The sequence below is a fragment of the Gobio gobio genome (assembly GCF_949357685.1).
Source record: "Gobio gobio genome assembly, chromosome: 23".
Taxonomy (NCBI): Eukaryota; Metazoa; Chordata; class Actinopteri; order Cypriniformes; family Gobionidae; genus Gobio; species Gobio gobio.
The window spans coordinates 42,605,441-42,628,089 of NC_137119.1; the positions used below are offsets into that span (position 1 = coordinate 42,605,441).

The window sequence follows — 22,649 nt, forward strand, 5'->3', positions numbered from 1 at the left end:
ATGAGGGCATGGGAGTCACATGACAAGACCAGAAAACAAGACAACATGACACACTCAAACATAACCATGATAAACTAAAAAACAATGAACATGAACCGTCACCAAAACACCCTGTGACAATTATGCACTCTTTCCATTTTTATTTTTAATTTATATTAAAAAAAATATTATATTAAAATATTATTATTTAGGTTTAAATAATTTAAATAATCCTGTTTCAGTTTTTGATTTATTAATTGTATCATTTCTAATTTATTTTAATTTTAGTAAAAAAAAAAAATTATTTTGCATGCGCTTTTGTATTTATTTATTTATTTATTTGTATAAATACCACTATTTAGATTTCAATTATTTCTGTTTTTAGTTTTTGCCTTACTTCAGTTTCGGTTTTTATTTATTTTCTCGTTCATTTTATATTTTCAGTTATTTTAATTTTAGTTAAAAAAAAATTTATTTTGTTATAAACTTTTGTTATATTAGTTTATACTATAATTATATATACTATAACTATAATTATATTAACTATTTAGGTTTAAACTATTAAATTTAAATTTCAGCTTGTATTTATTTCCAGTTAATAATTTTAGTGCTTCAATATATATATCTTTTTTTTATATATATATTTTTATTTTATTTTAATGGTATCATTTTAGATTAAAGATTGTTTTTACATTAGTTAACATGATCTAGCAATGAAAAATACTTCTAAAGCAATTATTAATCTTAGTTTATGTTAATTTCAAAAATGTACAAATTAAAATCAAAAGCTGTGTCTGTTAGTAATATTTAATGAACTAACATTAACACAGATTAATAACTACAGTAACAAATGCATTGCTGATGTTATGATACATAAACTAACGTCAACCAATGGGACCTGATTTTAATGTGTTTCGGGTTTAGTTAGCAACAATAACCCTGGTGGCTAGTACTTTGTTTTTATGATCCTTACAACAAAATATGCAAAAATGCAAAGCAAGATTTGTCAACAGCTTGTTAAGTGAATCACGTACAGCTTCAATGAGCTCAGAGTTGAGTGTGAACTCTGTGGACCAAACACATGATCAACCCCATAGAGACTCCTGCCTGATGAACGTTCTCTCACTCCATCCAGGGGTTAAACTGATTTCCCTAAGAGCTCCTGTCTTTCCTGAGTCTGAGCACCGAGAATAATCCCAGTCTTTATTTCCATACCATTTCAGAAACGCGCAGCCCGGAAGGCGGGCAAGCCCACATTGTGTCCAGTGGAACCTGAACAAAAACCCAACATGCCGGAATTGTTTTCTCGCCTCGCAGCAGAATTTCTGACCGCCACGTTTCCTTTGAGAGAGAGAGAGAGAGAGAGAGAGAGAGAGAGAGAGAGAGAGAGAGCGAACCCTGCGGCGTCCGGCTTTAACAGCACAGAACAAACGTCTCAGACTCGCTCAGTGGCCCTGAAACTCACCCACACACATTCAAACCGACACATTATTCAGAGCAAGTGCTGAGGTTCATTTCGTCTGAGTCTTAATGATGCATTACATAGATCACAGGCATTTTCATTTCTTTACTGACTGTACATTCTTCATATATATATATATATATATTAGGGATGCAACAATACAGTTAGTCCACGGTTCAATACACACCTCGGTTTTTAACCACGGTTTTCGGTTCGGTTCGGTTCTGATGGCTTGTCACATCAGTTTTTTCTATTCTATTCTTAAGCGACAGCAACAGCAAGAGGTTAAAGAGAAAAAATACTCTTTTTTTAATTGCAATAGTCTTTCTTTATTTTACTTAAAAGAATTGAAAAACCTTACTTAAACTTAAAACTTTACTTTAAAAAAAAAACCTTGTACACATTCCTAGTGTATTGTATAATATATATATATATAAAGATTTACAGTGTCAGCTCAGAGCTGTACAGCAGCATTTACGTTTGAAACTGAATGAATAAATGTAAAAATAAAACATTACATAGACTTCACTATAAAACAAAATATACATTGATTCTTATTAAATCTACTGTGTTAAAGTTTTTCAGTCAAGAGCAGTGAGTGCACTGTAACAAATTTCTGTAGTTTTCACAGCATTATTACTGTAAAATGAGCAAATACTTACTGTAGAACCTGTATACAGCATGTTGCTGTAGATCTGCAAAGCATCATGGTCTTTTTTCAACGGTGGGTAAATTCTACAGTATTTTTTTTCCCCTGTGAATCACAATACAGCAATTTCTAGAAGATTTTTTTTCAGCCAAGGAAAGCTACGAGATTTCCCACTTTCATCTGCATTTTTTACTTCAGAAAGGTAACATAATTTATTTCCAAAGTTTATTCTTGTAAAGTCACCTGTTTGTTCAACTTTAAGAGTGCACTGAGAGAGAAAAGAGTAATGAGCAGCACACTTCGTAGTAAACGTCTCATGTTGTGTGCATTTTATAATTTTATTACCACACATATATATTTCTGCATGATTTCGATATATTTTCTAGTCTGGCAACATTTGATAACGTCATTAGTTTATAGCATTGTTAAATAAAAATTAAATTGGAATTGTGTATGTGATCTCTTTTGGTACATAATATGATCACTTTTTTTTCTGTCACCACTTGCGCGTGAGGCTGCGGCAGTGAGCCTAGCCTGCCGACTCTCGACGGTCTCGAGCTGAAAGAAAACGCAGCTGAGGTACGTTAGGCCTAATAGCCTACTTAACCTATTTTTCATAGTGATTCATCATGATTTTTCTGAACGTAAACCAACGAGATTGGTGAAATGCTTTTCAAACTTGTGGGAGCATAGCATGGGCTGTACGTATTAAGATTTGTCTTATCCGGCAACATTAAATTTTTAACGTCTTTAATTTGATTAAAGTCTAACGTTAGCATTGTGAAATGACATTAATTTAAAATGGTGTAATTTTTTGTATTTATTGGCGCGGTAGCCGTTTAATAATCTCTCGTTTTTTTCTCTTGCTTGCTGTTGCCGACTGAGGAATCAGACATTGAAGTTAAGCGGGCCGAGAAAACGCAGCTAGAGGTAACGTTAACGTAGCAGCTAAGTTACGTTACTTAACATATTTTTAATAATTTCATGATTTTTCTGAACTTCATTGCCTTCAAGCTGCAGAAACTATAACGTTAGATTGTTAATAGCCTAATTAGAAGTGCCATTCCCGACTTTTGGGAGCAAATATTGTATTAATATTTGTCTTATCTGGCGAAATTACATTTATAACGTCATTTTTTTTTTTTTTTCAAAGGTCCAGATTAGCAGACGAACTGGGAAGGTGGTCTAAAAAAAAAACGATTGCCTCAATCCACACGTGGCATCATTCATCAGGGACTTCATTGAGTATGACTGGCAGAACAACTAATACCAGGTGAGACTTTTAATTGTTACCTTGGAATAACTGGAAGCCAGTTTGGGTGGGTAGTTGGTGGTTGAAAGTCAGAGGTGGCCCGCAACTTGTCTATTAAAGGGATAGTTCACTTTAAAATTTACTCTCAAGTTGTTTCAAACCTGTATGAATTTCTTTCTTCTGCTGAGCACAAAAGAGGATATTTTGAAGAATGTCGGTAACCAAACAGTTAACTGGAGCCAGTGACTTCCATAGTAGGAAAAAAAATACTATGGAAGTCACTGGCTCCAGTTAACTGTTTGGTTACCGACATTCTTCAAAATATCCTCTTTTGTGCTCAGCAGAAGAAAAAAATTCATACAGGTTCGAAACAACTTGAGGTTGAGTTGAGTATATGATAATAGCATTTTCCTTTTAAAGTGAACTATCCCTTTAGGCCTGCCAAGCATCATTTTCAAATCATGCAGTTTTACAGCGTCAACACAAGGTGATTCAACAACACTGACATGAAAAACAGGTGGAACATTGTGTGACAACACCAGCCAGTTAGAATATTTTTCCATTCACAACTCACAAACATTTACCATAAATTTCACAGTTTTATCTCTAACTGTAAACATGGTATTGTGGCAGAAATGTGGGATATTCATGTACAATTTTATAATATTAAGACAGTTATTAAAAATTAAAGTAATGGCAAATGACAGAAACCAATACTGTCTAATAAGAGTCGAATATAAGAATATTTACATTTTATCTTTTAAAAATAGGTTGTTATTTTTACAGATGTTACAGTTTGTGTTAACGAAAATAAATTTACATTTTACATCTTTATTCAAGCTATAAAATAAAGATGTGGGGGATGCTACTCCACAAACCACCAACAAAGCATATAAAAAAATACTAATATTTATTTAAAACTTTTATGTATATGTCATCAACCCATCTGTCTTGCTTTTAAACTTTTATATTAATAATGAATTTCTTCCTCTACAGGGTAGAAGACTCCAGCCCAGGAAGTCCAGGTCAAGTTTTAAAAGAATAATAGTTATGAAGAAAAAAAAAACTTCTTGGAGAAAAACAATATTCAGGTTTGAAATCCTGCTATTTTTAAAGGGATAGTTCACCCAAAAACGAAAATTGTGTCATCATTTACTCACCCTCAACCTGTATGAATTTCTTTCTTCTGCTGAACACAAAGAAAGATATTTTGAAGAATGTCGGTAACCAGACAGTTGATGGGTCCCATTGACTTCCATAGTAGGAAAAAAAATACTATGGAAGTCAATGGGACCCATCAACTGTCTGGTTACCGACATTCTTCAAAATATCTTTCTTTGTGTTCAGCAGAAGAAAGAAATCCATACAGGTTGAGGGTGAGTAAATGATGACACAATACAAATTTTTGGGTGAACTATCCCTTTAAATCATTTAATTTTTATAGATTTGTAATTTTACCCAAACATTTGAATACATATTGATTGTTTTGTTTGCTCAAAAAAGTGTTAAAATGAAATGAATTGTTCACAGAGAAATGTTAACTTATTGAAAAAAAATTATATGTTCAGAAAATATACAGGTTTGAAATCCTGCTGTTTTTAAATCATTACATTTTTATACATTTGTAATTTTATCCAAACATTTTAATAAATATTGATTGTTTTGTTTGTTCAGAAAAGTGTTTTTTGTATGTTCAGAAAAGTGATGAAATTAAATGTTCACAGAAAAATTGTAACATTGAAAAAAATGATGCTATACTATTTTTATTTTATGAATTTTTGAAATTAAAAGTGAGAAAATAAATGGCATTTGTGACAGTGTCTTTATTTTACAGTACACAAAATTAATGCAGTAATCCCCATTACAGTAGTAGTTATGAAATACAGTACTGTGATTATTACTGTAAAAAAATTACAGTAATTTTAAAGTTACTGCGATTACATTTACAGTAAGAATACTGTGAAATGAAATACAGCAACTTACTAGCTAATTGCTGCCAGCAAGTTACTGTATTTTTCACAGTAATCTTTTTACAGTGTGATTTTCTCTTTGTCTTTTGTTGTTGTATTAACATTAAATGGATAGTTCACTCAAAAATGAGAAATGAATACAGATTTGGAACAATATTAGAGTGAGTAAATAATGACATAATTTTAGAGGTGAACTGTCCCTTTAAGGACAGAGTGTACACTATAGGCTGTGCTACTGTCAATTAAAGACCTGCACACATCTAATATACACACACACACCGTTTACTTTCACTTTAGACATAACCGACTGTGTTTATGTTAACCGTGTGTGTATTTGACAGTATTAGCGCAGTAAGACGATTAGTCCAGTAATCGCGTGTTTGAATCGTGTGTTTGTGCGCGCGCTCTGAAAAGCGCATGTTAAAACCGCGCACACGCCAGCAAGGCTTTAAAACGCAAGCAAATAATGAACTTTGGTGATTGTGAATAACTATAGTGTTCCGTGAGTATTACTCCACCAGTAACGTGTGATGTGAATGTATGTCGTGTTGTTCAGTATTGGGATGGAGGCAAATGATAGAATTTGTAGAAAAATACTTAATTAAATGCAAAACCGAAAAACCGCAATTCACAAGCGCGTATTGAACCGTGACGGCCGTACCGAACGCTTCAATATTATATTGAGAATTGTGGCATCAGCTCAGAGATGATCACGCTCGTCTGATAAGAGGTAAAATAATAGCATAAATACTGCTGGGTTTCTCTCAGAAACTGATGGTTTGTCTAGATAAGACCCTTATTCATCATCTGGTGTCGTTTAAAGCCCTTTGAAGCTGCACTGAAACTGTCATTTGAACCGTTTGGAGCCCATTGAAGTCCATTATATGGAGGAAACCCCTGGAATGTTTTCATCCAAAACCTTCATTTCTTTTTGACTGCAGAAAGAAAGACATGGACATCTCTGATAACATGGGGGTGAGGAAATTATCAGCAAAAGTTTATTTAAAAGTGAACTAATCCTTTAACCCCCGGAGTCATATGGGGCACTTTTATGATGGATGGTTTAACTTTTTTGGGCTTCAAATTTTGGGCAGCTATTCACTGCCATTATAAAGCTTGGGAGAGCCTATATAACTCTAATTGTATTCGTCTGAAAGAAGAATGTCATATACACCTAAGAGGACTTGAGAGTGAGAAATTATGGGATCATTTTCATTTTTGGGTGAACTATCCCTTTAAATGTAGCCAATTTAAGTTTGGAAACAATATTATTTATAATGTCACACTTACTATTTATCTAACAGTTTTAATGTTTTTCATACATAAAAAAATATTGATTGATTTTAGGAAGGGGTCCCTCATAAAAGGTTCATCATATTGGGGGTCCTTGGCATCATAAAGTTTGAAAACCCCTGGTCTAGACGACTGGGTCAGAGCATCTCCAGAACTGCAGCTCTTAATATTCAGTTTTCACCAATCAGGCATAACATTATGACCGGTCATGGGCGGCCGAGGCTCATTGATGCCCGTGTGGTCGATCAAACAGACGAGCTACTGGAGCTCAAACTGCTCAAGAAGTTAATGCTGGTTCTGATAGAAAGGGCTCAGAATACACAGAGCATCTCAGTTTGTTGCGTTTAAATAAAGAGAGAAATTATCATTTAAATAGCTCATATACAGGTATTTAATTAGAATAATTGCTTGTTAAGGGCTCAAACACATTGGTAAGCTCGCTCACTAAATCCTGCGTTAGAGTCGCATCACCAAAGCTCTGTCCAATCACCTAAAGTATTGCTCAGAATGAGAGAGAGAGTCTTTCATCTGTGACTGGAGCCGTTCTGCACCAAATACACCGACCACAACACCTTCAGCTCTCCATCCCGCCACAGTCAAATACTGTCACCTGTTCATCAGCTTTGGAGAAACTTGAAAACTAGAAATTGTGCCTTGGCTATAGCTAGATAGAACGATAGAACGATAGAACGATAGAACGATAGAACGATAGATAGATAGATAGATAGATAGATAGATAGATAGATAGATAGATAGATGTGTTTGCATTGAGTGAGTAAACACGTCTCATTGCTCTTGACAGCGTCTCAGACAGAGAGCAGTGTGTGGGGTAAGATGGAGCAGTGTGTGGGGTAAGATGGAGCAGTGTGTGGGGTAAGATGGAGCAGTGTGTGGGGTAAGATGGAGCAGTGTGTGGGGTAAGATGGAGCAGTGTGTGGGGTAAGATGGAGCAGTGTGTGGGGTAAGATGGAGCAGTGTGTGGGGTAAGATGGAGCAGTGTGTGGGGTAAGATGGAGCAGTGTGTGGGGTAAGATGGAGCAGTGTGTGGGGTAAGATGGAGCAGTGAGTGGGGTAAGATGGAGCAGTGTGTGGAGTAAGATGGAGCAGTGTGTGGGGTAAGATGGAGCAGTGAGTGGGGTAAGATGGAGCAGTGTGTGGGGTAAGATGGAGCAGTGAGTGGGGTAAGATGGAGCAGTGTCTGGGGTAAGATGGAGCAGTGTGTGGGGTAAGATGGAGCAGTGTGTGGGGTAAGATGGAGCAGTGTGTGGGGTAAGATGGAGCAGTGTCTGGGGTAAGATGGAGCAGTGTGTGGGGTAAGATGGAGCAGTGTCTGGGGTAAGATGGAGCAGTGTGTGGGGTAAGATGGAGCAGTGTGTGGGGTAAGATGGAGCAGTGAGTGGGGTAAGATGGAGCAGTGAGTGGGGTAAGATGGAGCAGTGTGTGGGGTAAGATGGAGCAGTGAGTGGGGTAAGATGGAGCAGTGAGTGGGGTAAGATGGAGCAGTGTCTGGGGTAAGATGGAGCAGTGTGTGGGGTAAGATGGAGCAGTGTGTGGGGTAAGATGGAGCAGTGTGTGGGGTAAGATGGAGCAGTGTGTGGGGTAAGATGGAGCAGTGTGTGGGGTAAGATGGAGCAGTGTGTGGGGTAAGATGGAGCAGTGAGTGGGGTAAGATGGAGCAGTGTGTGGAGTAAGATGGAGCAGTGTGTGGGGTAAGATGGAGCAGTGAGTGGGGTAAGATGGAGCAGTGTGTGGGGTAAGATGGAGCAGTGAGTGGGGTAAGATGGAGCAGTGTCTGGGGTAAGATGGAGCAGTGTGTGGGGTAAGATGGAGCAGTGTGTGGGGTAAGATGGAGCAGTGTGTGGGGTAAGATGGAGCAGTGTCTGGGGTAAGATGGAGCAGTGTGTGGGGTAAGATGGAGCAGTGTCTGGGGTAAGATGGAGCAGTGTGTGGGGTAAGATGGAGCAGTGTGTGGGGTAAGATGGAGCAGTGAGTGGGGTAAGATGGAGCAGTGAGTGGGGTAAGATGGAGCAGTGTGTGGGGTAAGATGGAGCAGTGAGTGGGGTAAGATGGAGCAGTGAGTGGGGTAAGATGGAGCAGTGAGTGGGGTAAGATGGAGCAGTGAGTGGGGTAAGATGGAGCAGTGTGTAGGGTAAGATGGAGCAGTGTCTGGGGTAAGATGGAGCAGTGTCTGGGGTAAGATGGTGTGTGGGGTAAGATGGAGCAGTGAGTGGGGTAAGATGGAGCAGTGTGTGGGGTAAGATGGAGCAGTGAGTGGGGTAAGATGGAGCAGTGTCTGGGGTAAGATGGAGCAGTGAGTGGGGTAAGATGGAGCAGTGTGTGGGGTAAGATGGAGCAGTGTCTGGGGTAAGATGGAGCAGTGAGTGGGGTAAGATGGAGCAGTGAGTGGGGTAAGATGGAGTAGTGAGTGGGGTAAGATGGAGCAGTGTCTGGGGTAAGATGGAGCAGTGAGTGGGGTAAGATGGAGCAGTACGTGGGGTAAGATGGAGCAGTGTGTGGGGTAAGATGGAGCAGTGTGTGGGGTAAGATGGAGCAGTGTGTGGGGTAAGATGGAGCAGTGAGTGGGGTAAGATGGAGCAGTGTCTGGGGTAAGATGGAGCAGTGAGTGGGGTAAGATGGAGCAGTGTGTGGGGTAAGATGGAGCAGTGTCTGGGGTAAGATGGAGCAGTGAGTGGGGTAAGATGGAGCAGTGAGTGGGGTAAGATGGAGTAGTGAGTGGGGTAAGATGGAGCAGTGTCTGGGGTAAGATGGAGCAGTGAGTGGGGTAAGATGGAGCAGTACGTGGGGTAAGATGGAGCAGTGTGTGGGGTAAGATGGAGCAGTGTGTGGGGTAAGATGGAGCAGTGTCTGGGGTAAGATGGAGCAGTGAGTGGGGTAAGATGGAGCAGTGTGTGGGGTAAGATGGAGCAGTGTGTGGGGTAAGATGGAGCAGTGAGTGGGGTAAGATGGAGCAGTGTGTGGGGTAAGATGGAGCAGTGTCTGGGGTAAGATGGAGCAGTGAGTGGGGTAAGATGGAGCAGTGTCTGGAGTAAGATGGAGCAGTGTCTGGGGTAAGATGGAGCAGTGTGTGGGGTAAGATGGAGCAGTGAGTGGGGTAAGATGGAGCAGTGAGTGGGGTAAGATGGAGCAGTGTCTGGGGTAAGATGGAGCAGTGTCTGGGGTAAGATGGAGCAGTGAGTGGGGTAAGATGGAGCAGTGTCTGGGGTAAGATGGAGCAGTGTGTGGGGTAAGATGGAGCAGTGTGTGGGGTAAGATGGAGCAGTGTGTGGGGTAAGATGGAGCAGTGAGTGGGGTAAGATGGAGCAGTGTGTGGGGTAAGATGGAGCAGTGAGTGGGGTAAGATGGAGCAGTGAGTGGGGTAAGATGGAGCAGTGTGTGGGGTAAGATGGAGCAGTGAGTGGGGTAAGATGGAGCAGTGAGTGGGGTAAGATGGAGCAGTGTGTGGGGTAAGATGGAGCAGTGAGTGGGGTAAGATGGAGCAGTGAGTGGGGTAAGATGGAGCAGTGAGTGGGGTAAGATGGAGCAGTGTGTGGGGTAAGATGGAGCAGTGAGTGGGGTAAGATGGAGCAGTGTGTGGGGTAAGATGGAGCAGTGTGTGGGGTAAGATGGAGCAGTGAGTGGGGTAAGATGGAGCAGTGAGTGGGGTAATATGGAGCAGTGTGTGGGGTAAGATGGAGCAGTGTGTGGGGTAAGATGGAGCAGTGTCTGGGGTCAGCTCGGGACGCTGTGGGGGCGAGAGAGCGAGAGAGCGAGAGAGAAAGAGAGCGAGAGAGCGAGAGAGCGAGAGAGCGAGAGAGCGAGAGAGCGAGAGAGCGAGAGAGCGAGAGAGCGAGAGAGCGAGTCTGATGGAGGAGAGCAGCTTGTCACTGACATCACGGCGTGTGTTTTAATGGCTCCGACCGTTCCAGGCCACAGCTCCACATATCAGCACAAACAAACACAACTAACTCAAGTCAACATGAATGAGTCAGGACGAGAGGTGTCAGCCGCGTGTGTGTGTGTGTGCGCATTACCATCACAACACATGTGCTGAGATTATATCATCACTTCTATTGATATATGAACAGTTGGCAGCTGCAGCATTAAATATACACTATTTTGCCAAAGGTATGGGACGCCCCTCCAATCACTGGATTAAATCAAGCTCTAGGCCTGCAGACGCTTTACACACATCAGAAACCTGTGCAATAAGGCCAAATATATACTAAATATTCCACGCTCCACTGTTAGTGGTGTTATAACACAGTGGAAGCGATTGGGAACAACAGCAACTCAATCACAGTGAAATCCCAGAGCGGGGTCAGCGCATGCTGAGGGTCACATAGCGGGGTCAGCACATGCTGAGGGTCACAGAGCGGGGTTAGCACATGCTGAGGGTCACAGAGCGGGGTCAGCGCATGCTGAGGGTCACAGAGCGGGGTCAGCGCATGCTGAGGGTCACAGAAGTCGCCAACTTTCTGCAGAGTCAATTGCTCCAGACCTCCAAACTCCTGTGGCCTTCAGATGAGCTCAAGATCAGTGTGTAGAGCTTCATGGAATGGGTTTCCATGGCCGAGCAGCTCATCCAAGCCTTACATCACCAAAGCGTGGGATGCAGTGGGGTAAAGCGCGCCACCACTGGACTCTAGAGCAGTGGAGACGTGTTCTCTGAGTGACCAATCACGCTTCTCTATCTGACAATCCCATGGACGAGTCTGGGTTTGGCGGTTTGCCAGGAGAACGGGACTTGCCTGACTGCATTGTGCCAAGTGTAAAGTTTGGTGGAGGGGGGATTATGGGCTGGGGTTGGTCCCTTAGTTCCAGTGAAAGGAACTCCCAAGACATTTTGGACAATTTCATGCTCCCAACTTTGTGGGAACAGTTTGGGGACGGCCCCTTCCTGTCCCAGCATGACCAGTGCACAAAGCGTCTCCATAAAGACATGATGAGGAGTTTGGTGTGGAGGAACTTGAGTCCTGACCTCAACCCGATAGAACAGCTTTGGGATGAATTAGAGCGGAGACTGAGAGCCAGGCCTTCTCGTCCAACAAAGAATGGTCAAAAATGCCCATAAACACACTCCTAAACCTTGAGGAAAGCCAGAGGAGCTTAAGCTGTTAGAGATGCAAAGGGTGGGCGACTCCATATTAAACCCTACAGATGAAGAATGGGAAGTTCATGTGCATGTAAAGGCAGGCCTCCCAAAACAAAGTTGAACTAAAAACTGAAAAGTTTTTCCTTTGCGTTTCTCAAAAGGTTTGCGTACAGACGATAATTACAGACGATTGTGTACAGATCCGCAAAAACGACTAAAACACTGTATTCTGCTGCCGGGCCAGTAGATGGCGATGTCCAGTAAAGAAACACTATAGACTGAACACGTAACACGCACACGCATGAACTCACATTTCACATTTGAGTTTTTGTTTAGTTTACACAGAGAATATAACCGTAGCATTTTCAGAAATGTGCACTTTTTCTAAACGTCATGTAAACGGCCCCTCAGAGCGGGGTTGGTATTACAGAAGCTTGCATAAAAAAATAAAAAATGTAATTGCGACTTTTTATTTCAGTCACAATTCGAACTTTTTTCTCAGAATTGCAAGAGTTAAAGTCAAACTTAAAAAAAAAATTGGAATAAAATAAACGTTAATTGAAAACGTGTTTTTAGTCATTTTTGTTCGTTTAAGTTAAAGAGCTAAAATGACTAAAACTGAAACAATCTGCAACTGAAATAATAAAAAATAAAAAATAATTAAATAATAAAAATGCACAAATGTATAAATCTGAACCAAAATTTAAATAAAAATGGAAAATATTTAAAAAATATTAATAAATACTATAAAAAGTAAATTCAAAATATAAAAGGTAATTGTGACTTTTCATCTCACAATTGTAATATTTTTCTCAGAATTGCGAGGTATAAAATCCAAAAACTATAAACTCATAAAGTGAATTATAAACTCAACTTTTTATCTCACGACTCTAACTTTTAACAAAATATAAACTCAAAATTGTGAAAGAGTCAGAATTGTGAGAGAGAAAAAAATTGCAATTACCTTTTTTTATAATTTTTTTTATTCCATTGCAGAAACGAGCTTCAGAAAAGAACATTTTAAAATAATTTACAAATTCGAATTGATCAAATATGTGTTTAAATTGAAATAAAATAATTGTAAACTGAAAAAAATTTTGCCACAGCGAAATTTAACATTTTTGTAAAGTAAATTTTTATAAAAATGACTAAAACTGAAAATAATCTGAATAAAAATTAAATAGACATATTTAAAGTATAATTAATAATAAAAAATAATAAAAATGCACAAATTTAAAAATGTGAAAAGAAATTCAAATGGAAAAAAATGTAACAATATTTTTAAATAAATACTATAAAAATATATTAAAAATATAAAAGGTAATTGTGACTTTTCATCTCACAATTTTACAATCTCTTTTTTTTTTCAATCTCACAATATTTTTCTCAGATTTGCGAGAAATAAGCTCAGAATTGCAAGGTATAAAATCGAAAAGTTATAAACTCGCAAAGTGAATTATAAACTCAACTTTTTAACTTTTTTCTCAGAATTGTGAAATATAAACTCAAAATTGTGGGGAAAAAAGTCTGAATTGTGAGGGAAAAATTGCAATTACCTTTTATTTTATTTCTTTTTTTATTCCATGGCAGAAATGAGCCTCAGAAAAGAACATTTTTAAATAATTTACAAATTCGAACTGATCAAATATTTGGTTAAATTGAAATTAAATAATTGTTAACTGAAAACGTTTTTTTGCCACGGCGAAATTTAAAAATTTTGCTAAAGTAAAAATTTGTAACAAACTACTAAAACTGAAAATAATCTGAATAAAAATTAAACAGACATAATTAAATAATAATTAAATACTAAAAACAATAAAAATGCACAAATTAAAAAATGTGAAAAGAAATTCAAATGGAAAAAATGTAAAACAATTTTTTTAATAAATACTATAAAAAATATAAAAGGTAATTGTGACTTTTCATCTCACAATTGTAATATTTTTCTCACATTTGCGAGGTATAAAATCGAAAAGTTATAAACTCGTAAAGTGAATTATAAACACAACTTTTTATCGCAGAATTGCGAAAAATAAACTCAAAATTGTGGGAAAAAAGAGTCATAATTGTGAGAGAAAAAATTGCAATAACCTTTTTTATTCCGTGGCAGAAACGAGCCTCAGAAAAGAACATTTTTAAATAATTTACAAATTCGTATTGATCAAATATTTGTCTAAATTGAAACTGAAAACTTTTTTTTGCCACAGCGAAATGTAAAATTTTTGTTAAAGTAAAAATGTGTAAAAAAAATTGAAAATAATCTGAATAAAAATTAAAGAGACATTTAAAAAAAAAAAAAAGATAAATACAACAAAAAATGCACAGCAAAATAAAAAATGAAGGAAAATATAAAAATATATTTTTTAAATGCTGTAAATGATGAGTCTGTGCAGTAAGGCTGTGCTGTGGAAGATGTGATGATGGTGGGAATTCCTCAGGCTTTAGTCATGAGTTTGCTGTGTGTTGGATGAAGTCAGGGCTGTTATCTGCACACTCCACACTGAGAAGTTACAGAACCAGAGTCAAATGTCAGCCCAGTCTCCGCCACCAGCGCGACATATCACACATTACATCATAAAAGCTCCCTCGTGCAGACCAGACGCAAACAGCCCTGAGAATGTCATCGGCGAGAGAAAGAGCAGCACATGCCCTAGAGAAGCGCCTTGGAGAATCACTATTCATCTCACGCTGACATCTGACACTAAATAATGCACGCCTTTAAACCAATAGATCCCCAAAAACATCTTAGTGATAAACACTTGTCACTGGAAATTGTGTTCGGTGCAACAGGATGGTAGAATTATCATTTTTGCATGAACTATTATATCATTATATTCATATCATTTAGAGTTCATGAATTTAAAGGAATAGTTCGCCTAAAAAATGAAATCATTTACACGCCAGATTATTTTTTTCAATTTTTTGTTGCATTTTTTCCTACATTTTTGGAGTTTGTCGCTTTAAATTGTGCAACATGATGGTAGAATTTTAATTTTAGAATTAAATTAAATTAATTCTAAAATTAAATTTCTACCATCATGCACAATTTAAAGTGATAAACTCCAAAAGTTAGAGAAAAAAATGTAACATAAATTGCATGGAAAAATATTTAAGGGAGCAACTTTTACAGTGAATATAATGAAAGAATAGCTAAAAAATTTTATTTTTATTTATTTATTTATTTATTTTATTTATTTTACTTTACTTTACTTTACTTTATTTTATATTTATTTGATTTATGTTATTTATTTTATGTGAATATAATGAAAGAATAGCTACTTTTATTTTATATTTATTTATTTATTTATTTTATGTGAATATAATGAAAGAATAGCTAATTTAATTTTTTATTTATTGATTTATTGATTTAATTTAATTATTTATTCTACTTTACTTATTTTACTTTACTTTACTTTACTTTACTTTACTTTATTTTACTTTACTTTACTTTACTTTACTTTACTTTACTTTATTTTATTTTATTTTATTTTATTTTATTTTACTTTATTTTACTTTACTTTACTTTACTTTATTTTATTTTATTTTATTTTATTTTATTTTATTTTATTTTACTTTACTTTACTTATTTATTTTATTTTATTTAGCTATTCTTTCATTATATTCACTGTAAAAGTTGCTGCCTTAAATTGTTAAGTACAATCAACTTGGATGTTTAAGTCATTTCAACTTAAATTACATGAAACTGAATTAAAAATGAGTTGAATCTTGATACAGTATGTTGTCATAACTTATTGATCATATAATTGTTACAGTGTTCTTATGATTTAAAGTTTATGAATTTAAAGAAATATGGAGAGAAAAAAAATCAACTCTTTTATATTGCAATTTTTTCCCTGATTTTTGGAGTTTGTCACTTTAAATTGCGCAACATGATGACAGAATATACATTTTTGCATGAACTATTCTTTCATTATATTCTTATAATGTAGAGGTTAAGACAGAAGTGTGTGCGATGCATTCGACTGGATTCATGTTTGAGAATATGAATTCATTTAACATTGATATTTCACATAGTTTGCACTCAATAATACAAAATAAAGTGCATTTAAAGGTACAGTTCACCTAAAAATTAAATTATTATTATTTCATTATTTCTGATTTATGATCTGAGTTTGCTGTGACATGATGGCATAATTTTACATTTTTGCAAGAACTATTCTTTCATTCTTATAATTAAGAGTTATATATCAGAGAGAATATATCAGAGAGACAGTTTCTGGTGGTCAATAAAGAAGGAAACTGAATGTTAGTATTAGTTAGCGGCGGAAATTAATCGTAAATGGAGGTTTTAATCGCAGGTTTTAATGAAGTGGTGTAACACAACTCGATTTAAAATAAAGCCTAGATCAATAGATTATCTCTAAACTGATCTTATTTAACCCTTTGTTTGTGTTTGTGATCCGCCAATCTGTGAGGAATCGTGGATGTTGTGAGAACACAGTTGCTCTGCTTTTGCTGTGTAATGTGAATGTGAAAGTGAGAATGATGAGCCCTATCTAACTGCTCACTGTATGCTAGTGTGCAACTGACCCCAGATCCACATCATAAGCGTCTGCCATCAGATCAGCGATGCAGAAAGCGCCGCATGACCCAAAGGATTCATATGCCATATGCAAGTGAATCAGGGTCCAGGTCCATGAATATCTGGGCCGGCCGCCAGCGGAGAAGCCAGTGACATTCAGCCAGAAACATACATACAGTCTTAATTATTGCAGGAGATGCTACAGAACATTTCCTAATATATATGCAGATTCCTGCAGTCCAATCTGTTTTTATGGGAGTCGCTCTTCGGTTATCTATTGAGAGATGGTGTCTGAAAATGGAAATGGAAATGGCCATGCCTGGACATCAATGACCGACCGCATCAAGTCACAGTGTGTTATCTTATAATTACTGTAATCTTCACTCGCAAACAGCATTTAAAGAACAGTTCACGCAAAAATGATCATTCTGCCATCATGTCGCACCGAACACAATTTAAAGTGACAAACTACAAAAAGATTTGAGAAAAAGTGCAACACTAAACAATAAAAAAAAGGATCTGGCGAGTTTTCATTTCATTTTTTGGGTGAACTATTCCTTTAAATTCATAAACTTTCAAATATAAGAATATAATAAGAATAGTTCAAAAGTATGCCATCGTTTTGCACAGTTTAAAGTGACAAACTCAGATCATTAATCAGAAATAATGCAGCATAAATTGCACTGGAAGAATGATCTGGTTTGTATGATTTAAATTTTAGGTGAACTGTCCCTTTAAATGCACTTTATTTTGTGTTATTGAGTGCAAACTATGTAAAATATAATTGTTAAATGAATTAATATTCTCAAACATGAATCCAGTCGAATGCGTCGCACACATTTCTGTCTTAAACACTAAATTATATGAATATAATGAAAGAATAGTTCATTCAAAAATGATAATTCTGTCATCATGTTGCACAATTTAAAGTGACAAACTCCAAAAATCAGGGAAAAAGTGACACATTATACAATTGAATTTTTTTAAAAATCTGGTTTGTAAATTATTTCATGTTTTGGGTGAACTATGCCTTTAAATTAATAAACTTTAAATTATAAGAATTTAATGAAATAATAGTTCATGCAAAAATGTAAAATTATGCCCTCACGTCACAACAAACCCAGATTAGAAATCAGAAAAAATGCAGCATAAATTAGGTTTTTTTTGCGCACAAAAACTATTGTCGCCGATTCATAAAGTTATTGTAGAGCCACTGTAGTGAGATGGACTTTGTATCGACGTCTTTAGTGTCTTTTAAGGGTCTTGAGAGTGTAAAGTGCATTGAGCCAATGGAGGCCTTTCAGAGCATCAGATTTACACTAAAATATCTTCATTTGTGTCTGAAGATGAACGGAGGTCTGACGGGTGTCCAACCACATGAGGGTCAGTCATTAATGACAGCATTTACATTTTTGGGTGAACTAAGCTTTAAGAGACCAGGGGCCTCATTTATAAACGTTGCGTACGCACAAAAGAATGCGTGCGCCGCTCTCTACGCAATAATTGGTATTTATAAAAAGCAAACTTGACGGGAAAATGTGCGGTCCTTCACGCAAGCTCTGACCCAGGCGGACGCACAAAAACGGGTGAAATGAGAAATGGCGACACCGTCGGCAGATGAAGAAACACGTGAAAGTGTGTGAAACTGTAGACCGTTGTGTAAAAGAAATGGCAATACTGCCTCTCATAAATAACATTAAGACTTCACAAAGCAAGTCTTACAATGAACAGCCTACACGAACACCCGTTTGATCTGCAGTGTAAAACAAACTAAAGCAAACGAAAATTACAACATAAATGCAAATTAACACATATTTGCAAAAAGAAAAGTGAAATATGTTCTGCAATAATATTGGCATGTTATGCATTGCAATTCATCCTCATAAATATGGTAAACAACGAAATAGCTAATGTACAAAACTGATATTCTCGTCAAGTGTCCGTCTGGCGGAGCAGATAGATGCAATTAGACAGATAGATAATTAGGGAGATATATAGATAAATAGATAGATGTATTAATTGTCCACTGGGGAAAGTTGTTTTCATAGTAAAATTTCTTCATCAGCTACGTTCATGGTATTCATGCATATGCCTTTAGTTTTATTTTTGATAAAATGACGTATGTCTCAACCATTCAGAAAGCTGCAAGACATTACATTTGCACGGAACTATTTCCCATTTCCACGTAGATTATATAACCGACATCTGTAGCTTGTCAGATTCAATTAAATGTATGGAAATAAAATGCCCCATCTCAATGTGTAATGACGCACAATGGCTGATCTTGCGCTCTAGAAGATGTGGCGAATGGAAGGATTGGGAGTGAAGAACGCATCTTCAGACAGCGAGAGGACACACTCTGGAGATGGAGCGCTAGACGCTTTTTTGCCTCGACTTTGATGTCCGACCATTTCTTTTTTTATTTCGGCGATAGTCCGAGGTTGTGAGGCGACAGCATTTACGGCGTCTACAACCTTTTGCCACTCAAGTGCCTTTTTGGCATTAGTAATGCCCACACTGTGTCACTCCAAAACAACATTTTTCTTCTCTTTTCAACCTCGCCAACGATAACTTCTACCTCACATTGAGTGAAGTTTCGTTTTTTTTTAATTTCCTCTCTGTGTTTGCCATGATTTCGCAATCGATGAATATTAACTTGTGGGCGTTTCACTGACTATTTATGGGCAACTATGGGCGTGACATGAAGCCGCAAAAGCTGCGCTACATTTAGAATTGATTGTGATTTATTAAGTGAAAACTGCGTAGGATGTGCGTGCGCACGGCTTTATAAATCTGAATATTTCTGTGCGTACGCACGTCCTATGTTTCATCCGTACGCCACTTCTGACGCAAATCCTACACACAGTTTTATAAATGAGGCCCCAGAACACTTTTGAATGATTTAATCCCGTAACGAAGGATTGTAAAGTGTCTTGAATCTGGACGGCCGCTCCTGAACTCCTCAGAGACTCGGACTCTGGTTGTGAATTATCAGGGTAATGAGTGCTCAGTGTTTCCGGTGTGATGGATCATGGTCTCCAGGGAAGCCGATAGAGTCCGAGATTACACCAATGGAGAAAAGACAACAAGACAAGAGCGCTGCGTTATGCCTCAGGGTTTCTGTAGTATTTATGGACTGGCGATAAAGCTAAAATAATTATATCTTAATATTTTGATGATCTTTTGATGATATTCAATATATAAAGGTTTGGGGTCGGTTATTATTTTTTTTTTAGAAAGAAGCCTTTCATGCTCATCACGACTGCATTTATGTGATCAAAAATACTGTAAAAAATGTGAAATATTATTATAATGTAGATCAGATGTTCTATGTGAATATATAGTAAAGTGTCATTTATTCCTGTGATCAAATCATCATTACTCCAGTCTTCAGTGTCACATGAATTATGTATTAATAAAAGTTATGTATGAGAGCTCTCGTTTTCTGGGCCTGGTGTCTATAAAAGCTTTTCTTTGACTAACAAGGAAGTTTTCAGCTCTGAAACGTCCAGGATATTCTTATATCACCATGACCTTTATATTTCAAAGGCTCAAGGGAAAGTTGATTTCTCAATTCATCACCACTTTAAAAAAACTTTTGAATGGTAGTGTATCTCATTATTTATGTGTAATTAACCATAGAACAAAAATATTTACCTAATTATACTGTTTTTATTTTTTTAATGCATGCAAAATGTCATGCAAAAGCTTGAATGAAAGAATCATTGAATCAGAGTTCAATTGATTCAATTAAACAAACTGATTTTTTATCAATTTTTTTAGTATAATGAAATTTAATAGCCAAACATAAATTAAAATTGCTTGCGTTATACATAAGCAAAATTACTACACAAAAGATACTCCACTATATATATATATATATACTCCACTGTTCAAAGGATTGAGGTCGACAGGGATTTTTTAATGTTTTTATTTTATTTAATTTTTTTAAAGCCTTTCATGCTCACCATGGCTGCATTTATGTGATCAAAAATACAGTAAAAAATGTGAAATATTATTACAATGTAAAATATCTGATTTCTATGTGAATATATAGTAAAGTGTCATTTATTCCTGTGATCAAAGCTGAATTTATCATCATTACTGCAGTCTTCAGTGTCACATGATCCTTCACTAATCATTCTCATATGAGGATGTGCTGATCAACAAACATTTATGATTATTATCAGTGATGAAAACGATCATATTTTTGTGGAAAACGTGATAACATTTTATTTCGCAGGATTCTTTGATGAATAGAAAGTTTTTAAAAAAAATTAATTTGAAATCTTTTGTGAAATTTTGAATGGCAATCTCAATATTTATGAGTGAAATAATGTCTGAAATTAACAATATTAAACAAAAATATTTACCTAATTATACTGTTTTTGTTTTTTTAATGTATGCAAAAGGTCATTTGAAAGCTTGAATGAAAGAATCATTGAATCAGAGTTCAATTGATTCAGTTAAACGAACTGATTCATGCACTCTAAAAAATGCTGGGTTAAAAGTAACCCAAGTTGGGTTGAAAATGGACTAACCCAGCAATTGGGTTGTTTTAACCAAGTGGTTGGACTAAATGTTTGCTTAAAACAACCCAATCGCTTGGTTAGTCCATTTTTAACCCACATTTTTTAGAGTGTGGAAACACATTTTAGTCTAATGGAATGTAATAGCCAAACACAGATTAAAATGTGCTTGTGTTATAAATAACCGCAAATATATTCCCTCATTCTAGTGATTTGTTACATCATGTATTCATTAACATAATTTGTTTGCAATCACTATATTCAGACCTAAATAATGCATCATTCAACAAATAGTTTCCCGCTGTTCTTTACAGAAATATTAATGTTTTCAATAATCAAGTGGTTCGTTCATTAAACATGGATCTCCACTAATCAGATGAAGTGTCCCGTTCTCCTGCTCTTGTTTCTCCGCGTTCTCCTCTGTTAAACGGAGATGATGATCCAGGCTCTTATAAATCATGGGATGGCACGGCATGGCTGATGTGGATTGCGTGATCGCATGCCCTGAATAACTCTCAGCGATGAACCCTCTGTGTTCAAGCGCTCAACACACGAGTGAGCAAATCAAGGTGAAAGGAAAGCTGATAGTTGTTTAGCATGGTTATCTCATTCATTCATGTAATCAGTCCAATAAGGCAAACGGGGAATCCACGGAACAGGCAAGAAATCCAAAACCAGCGACATGAAACCAGGGAAACGCTCAGAAATGCAGTTTACAACAAACAAGACTTTGCCATGAATGAATGAGATAACCGGGCTTATATAGGGTGAGGTAAACAGGGTAAAGAGACACAGGTGGATGTAATCAATGAGTGCTGATGAGTCCAGGCAAAGGATTATGGGAAATGTAGTTTGTGTCCGGGGTGGAGTAGGTGGTAATCAGGGCCACTCTCACTGGTGATTTGTGACAATAGTTAGTATTTTACTACCTTGAAAGCGATAACGATGTTTCTTTTGATATTTGACGATAATGGCGCTCTGCTCTTGGCAGTGGTGGAATGTAATGAAATACAAATACTTTGTTACTTTACTTAAGTACATTTTTCACGTATCTGTACTTTACTTAAGTAGAATCAATAGTGCATACTTTTGACTTTTACTTTGTTACATTTTGCAGCAATTATTATACTTTCTACTCTACATTTCTACAACGTTCCGTTACATTTTCTGATCAGTTTCAGGGCTCGACATTAACGCTTGTCCTCTTGTCCAGAATAATATATCATGTAATGAACTGACGGTAGTGCTGTGTCATGAGGAGAAATGCGCCGCTCGCACAGAGAAACTCCGTCACACACTGCAGTTACAATTCAAAATGTGGAGTTTTCATATTTATAACAAATAATACAGTTAAAAACCAAGATTGCCGTTTTCCTGAATGCCATCACGACCGAAAATGTGACACTAATTTCATATGACACGGACAGTTCCATAAACAATTAATTATCAAAAAGTCACTTACAGTTTAGATGCAATATTGACTGTTTTTGTTCCATTTCAGCAGCGAAAATAGTTCCAGACAAAGCAACTACAGTGTGTTACTGAATGATTCAGTGTTTGAATGAATCGGTTGAATCAAAGATTCAATGACCTGTTCATAAACGAATGTTCATAAACGAATGTTCTTGAACGAATCAGCCGTTTGAACGAATCGACTCAATGATTCACTCATTAATATCTGCCGCCCCCTACTGGCAGTTTAGTTTCATGTTAAACATTCTTTCCAACATTTCTTATTTGTACTCAAAAAATATTTAAAACAATCTCATAACATTATTTAATTAAGTTGTCATTTTTCAGTGTAAATTATTTAATTTGATTGGTAACAGCCCTATATTGTCTTATGTATTGATACAATTTAAGAATATAAAAGGAAAGCT

At 36.6% G+C, this 22,649-nt stretch overlaps 1 protein-coding gene and 1 long non-coding RNA gene across 2 annotated transcripts in view; one reads left to right on the forward strand and one right to left on the reverse strand.

The window, feature by feature from the left end:
• Positions 1-22,649, reverse strand: part of LOC307119816 (sodium channel protein type 2 subunit alpha-like) — a 65,508-nt gene that overhangs the window by 14,981 nt on the left and 27,878 nt on the right. The window lies entirely within an intron of this gene.
• On the forward strand, positions 2,607-3,337 carry LOC307119650. Its single transcript, XR_013815667.1, has 3 exons — positions 2,607-2,669; positions 2,983-3,020; positions 3,244-3,337. It is a non-coding gene; the product is annotated as an uncharacterized lncRNA (long non-coding RNA).